This window comes from Galendromus occidentalis, unplaced genomic scaffold (genome assembly GCF_000255335.2).
Source record: "Galendromus occidentalis unplaced genomic scaffold, Mocc_1.1 scf7180000075965, whole genome shotgun sequence".
Taxonomy (NCBI): Eukaryota; Metazoa; Arthropoda; class Arachnida; order Mesostigmata; family Phytoseiidae; genus Galendromus; species Galendromus occidentalis.
In genome coordinates, this window is record NW_003803955.1 from 5,750 (window position 1) to 10,723 (window position 4,974).

General features: G+C 53.4%; 1 pseudogene; it reads left to right on the top strand.

Moving 5' to 3' along the window:
* Positions 1-3,581: 3,581 nt before the first annotated feature.
* LOC100902672 (uncharacterized) overlaps positions 3,582-4,974 on the top strand; it is a 7,398-nt pseudogene continuing 6,005 nt past the window's right edge.

Here is a 4,974-nt window from a genome sequence, read left to right on the forward strand (position 1 = left end):
CTCCAATCAGGAACACCTTCAAAAAGAAAAACTCCTCAGAGGACTCGCCCAACTTTTCGATCCATTGGGAATTATGGGTCCGACAACCATAAACGCCAAAATATTGCTTCAGAAGCTATGGAAATCGAAAACCGGATAGGACTTAGCCTTAGATGGCCCGCACGCAGAAGAATACGCGAGATTCACGGATTTGCTCAACGAGGACAAAGTGTCAATCTCGCGCCCCATGCGTCCAATCACCTGCGACAAGTCGCGCAACGAACTCCACGTGTTCTCAGATGCCAGCTTAAACGCATACGGCTGCGTCATCTACCTCCGAGAGAGCTCTGGAAATACGAAACCGATTACCCATTTCGTTATGGCGAAAGCTAAAGTATGTCCTGTCATGCCAATGTCGATCCATCGCCTAGAGCTTTTGGGCGCGCTTCTCGCCAGCCGACTACCATCATCAGTCAAGGGTCTCATGGACATACAGGTAGACTCGACCCATCTATACACCGATAACTCTAGCGTCCTAGGATGGGTTAACTCGGAACCGGAGCGCTGGAAACCATATGTGGCCAACAGAATCCGACGTATCCATTCCTTCGTCGGCCAGGCCGTCTGGAAATATGTGAAATTAGAGGAGAATCCAGCCGACCTCATTTCGAGAGGAGCAGACCTCTCTTCCGATCACAACAGATCACTATGGCTAAAGGGACCTCAGTGGTTGAAATCGCTGACGTCAGACGTCGAGCGCGCACCCGCGAACATTGTCTTCGGAGACACATCCGGGAAACAATTCGATCCAGAACGCCGACAGAATGTCTCCTGCATGGCAGCCACATCGGCCAACTCACACTCCACAGTACCGTGTACCTTGTACCTGTTGTACTCTGAGACCGCTCCGCCGATTGTGAGCATCGCTAGTTTCTCGCTGTCCGCCGGTTTGAGGTCCAAAGAATCGACTGCGCGCTGGGAGATATACGAACGTTCCGCGCCAGTATCCAAAAAAGAAACGACATACGCGCCTCCGATCCATCCCGTTGGCCCACGCTAGGCCGGTTTGGAAATATTTCACCGAGAGCTCCGCAGCGCTGGACGCTAGTTGCGCTGAGAAGGACTTGACTTCTCTCTGGGGGACCGCTCGCGCATCGCCCATGATCGGATAATGGCCTCTGTTGCATCTGTCGCACCTCACATTCCCAACCCTGCACTTCTTAGCATAATGATTCCCACGCAGACACTTGAAGCAGGCGTTGCCTTTATCGCACAGCCCCTTTCTCTCCTCATACGAGAGCTCTTTTTTGCAATCTTTACTTTCATGTTTGGTGCTCGAACAGAATATACAAAGGTGATCTACTTCTGGGGTGTGACACAGCCTCGAAAACACTTCCAATGAGGACACGAAGTAATTCACTAGAAATGGACTCCAGGTCTGTGCGCACTTGGGGAATGAATCAGGATAGCGGGGCGTGACCCAGGCCTATCCTGTTCGAACTCGAACTAGGGGTTTGAACCCTGAGTTCCGAGAAACTGATGCTGGGAACCGAGCGTGATCGGTCCCAGTCAACGTTGAGATCGCGACTGGCGCATGACGTCACTGCCTCGGCCACTGACAGCTACGCCGATAGCCACCCGAGGCAGAGACCGCCGCGCCCTCCGTGGCCAGATAACTGTTCGGAGAGGGGTTCGCCATTGATACGCGCCGCCGTTGGTGGCGCGAATCCCCCCACGTGCTGCCGACTCTGAGTCTTATTTATTTTATCTCTGATTGAGATTATTGAACTTGGGAAATAATGAATGATATACAGAATAATGAATACGGAATATATACATGAGCGAATGGGGCAGAAAACCCTCGGATTAAGCGTATGATAAGATTACCCTTGGTGATTACCCGGTCTCTCTCTGTGAGTGTGCGTTGAAGGCTGTATTGTAGTGTGACTTGTGTTGTCGGGGTAGTGAATATATGATGGTGACGCAACGGACCTGGTCCTGTTCGTGACAGTCCCCCGCCGAATTGTCAGAGTGGGGTCTGACAATTCCTGGAGCATTGCCGCGCACCAATTTAAATTTCCGCTTCGCCCTCTGGTGGCCGGTTGGAGACGTGCTTCCGCGCGCTCTGAGGGACCATTTTGTCTTCCGAGTTCGACGGTACGGCCATCCGAAATGTCTTCCTCCTCTTCGACCGGTGTTCGCCAAAAACGACGTCTGCCTGCGACTCCTTATCCCCGATCTCCTCGGGGTTTGTATGAAGCTGAAGTGAAAGGAGAGGGCGATTTTGCTTTTGTGGTTATTTTCGTATTCAAGTGATTTCCTGTTATTTTTCCCATTTGTTGGGTCGCGTCTAACTCAGTGTTTTCTCCAGTTACGTCGGACCTACCCGATCCTCTCGGAGTACACTAACAATCAAGTCAACCGGCTCCACCGTCTGGTTTGGCAATCTCTTGTGATCCTGGAACAGGAGCCTTATCGGCGGTTGAGTCGATCGCTGTATGGGGGATGTGAGCGTCCCCCCGCCCAGGAGCTTACGCCTCAGAGGCTGCTCATGTATCCGCTCACGGCGTCCTGGTGTGCCGAAAGGTCATTTGTATCTCGAGCGGATGGCCCTTCGTGATGAGCGCTGTATCACCGTGAATGCGGGTTCCGTGCCCGACGTCCTGTGGCATCGGGGTCACTTGTGTCCCTTGATCCCTCAGGGGGTGCATGCTCGCCCTTGCGCTCCCGGGCACACTCATGATGAGCAGTTCCCGGCCATTGAACGTCGCGAGTTGGAAGTTGAAATACTCCTCGTTCAAGGTCTACGTTTGATTGAGCTCGCCCGGGAACGTCGTTCGGCGTCTCGCAGACGGAAAGGGACCATCCATCCTCCAGAGATCTTTGAGAGAAAAAATAACCTGTTCGCTCTACTTAATTCCGAGTGTCTTTGTTTTTCTTCTACCGGGTCTGGGTGTTGATATTCGAGATGACGGAGGATTTTCTTTTTACGCTCCTAGGATCTTTCGAAGTGGTCTCTTGATGGTCTGGACCTGCCTTTCGTAGAAGGCTCCGAAGTTCGGTGCCATCGGTACGATGAATTTCCAAGAGATCATCAAGTCTGATAGCTGTTTCTTTATTTCCCCGTTCTTGACGTTCTCGTAAATTAGCTTCAGCTCTTCGGATGCTCTCTGGAAAGACAGAACACGTCGTCTGCTAGCAGACGATTTCAGTCGTAGCGCGGTTCGATCAGAGGAAAAAATTCGATTTTTCTGCGAATAAGCGAGCGATTGAGTGTAAAGAGGGCCCTGATACTTCAATGGGAGTGGGTGACGTGACACGGGAAGTTCCTGCACAGTGTGTGAAGTGAATCCAGTGAAAAAGACCGGTCTTCTCACGGCACACATGGGAGGGCTTGGCGAGTCCTCCCAGGTCCCTCCGGCGGAGGCGACCAAGTTGCCACTATGTAAGGATTGCGACGCGACAGCGAAGCAAACATTTATCGAAGGAGACTGCTGTGCCTACGGCTCGGTCAAAAAATTGGTCGGCGGACCGTCGACTGCTGTGACCGAGTACGGCGATACCTGACGGAAGAGAAGGACGGGCGAGTCCATGTTCTCGTCATGTCCGGGGCCAGGGATGTCAGAGACGGCGTTCCGAAAGGCCTGAATGGGCAGACTATCGCGAAGGCGATGGCGACGACTCTGGTACACCTGAGATGCCACTCCGAGAGGGTGGTTACCATCTCGGTGTGTTCAATGGTAGAACACCCAGACTGTCCGAACATCGCGGAGGTCAACACTTTCCTCAAGCATGGCGTCGAAGCTATTCGGGGAGAGTTCGACTTCATTGACCTCCGTAACATCTCCAGAGATCGCCGGTACCTCTGCCTGGAGAGCGGGAAGGACGACCCGTATAAGGCGACGTACACCCGAGAGGGTTACGAGGTGATCAAGAAGATTCTCCTAGAGCGAATCTTGTGCCGGCTGTCCCCCGACGAGGACACGCTCGCCTTGATAGTCAGCAGGAAGGAGAAAATGCTGGAGATGGTGCGGCAGAAGGAAGAGCAGAAGCTCGAAAGGCTGAAGCTTAAGAAGCAGAAGGAGGACGAAAACCTCCGGAAGCTGCGAGCCGCCGCAGTAAAGGAGGACAAAGCCAGGGGCAGAAGAGCGCCCGGAAGCCAGCCGTCGACCAAGCGCAGGCGAGAAGACCCCAGGGATGACCGCCACCAAGGGGAGAGGAGAACGGGGAAGAACGCCCCAAACCAAACCCCAAAGACAGCCGGGGGAGCGGGAGCGGACGAAAGCCGCAAGACCGCAATCCTCGTGGCAAGGGGCCGAGAGAAGGACCCGGAGGCTCCGGGCTCCCCAGCAGGCCGAGGTCAAACCCCTAACGGCTGTGAAAGCGCCCTCAAGAAGCAGCTGCGCCAAGGCCGGCAAGGCTTCAAATCGAGAGGCGCGGATGGGGCAGAATTCATGGCAAAGAATTCTACCCGAACATCACTCCGGAGGAGCCCAAGGGGGATCAGGGCGGGACGAACACCCAAGGATGATCTCTCAATAAATTTGGGCAGAGAAATCTCAGAAAGTTCTGAACCAATCGCGAGCGAGAGCACTATGGGGATTCAATAGGTTCGAAATCTCCAAGACCCTATGGAAGGCGGTAGCCGTACCAGCGCTCACCTACGCTAACGCGGTAACAGTAATGACACGGACTCTGGAGAACAGAATATCAACAGCACAGAACGAGGCGGAAGCTACGCTCTTGGGATCCTCGGCAGTAAAGTGGCAACGGAATTCGTCACAGGAGAACTGGGCTGGTCATCTTTCAGGGCGCGAGAAGCCCAAAGTAAGTTGCGATATTTTAACAGAGTGAAATCCATGCACGACCACAGATGGCCGAAGGCCATAGTGGATATGATGGATCAGTGCGGAGTTAGGACAAAGGCATATCGGAGACTGTAGGAGCTGGAGCGTGAATTCAAATGTGACGACATCACGTTAACTTTCACGCAAG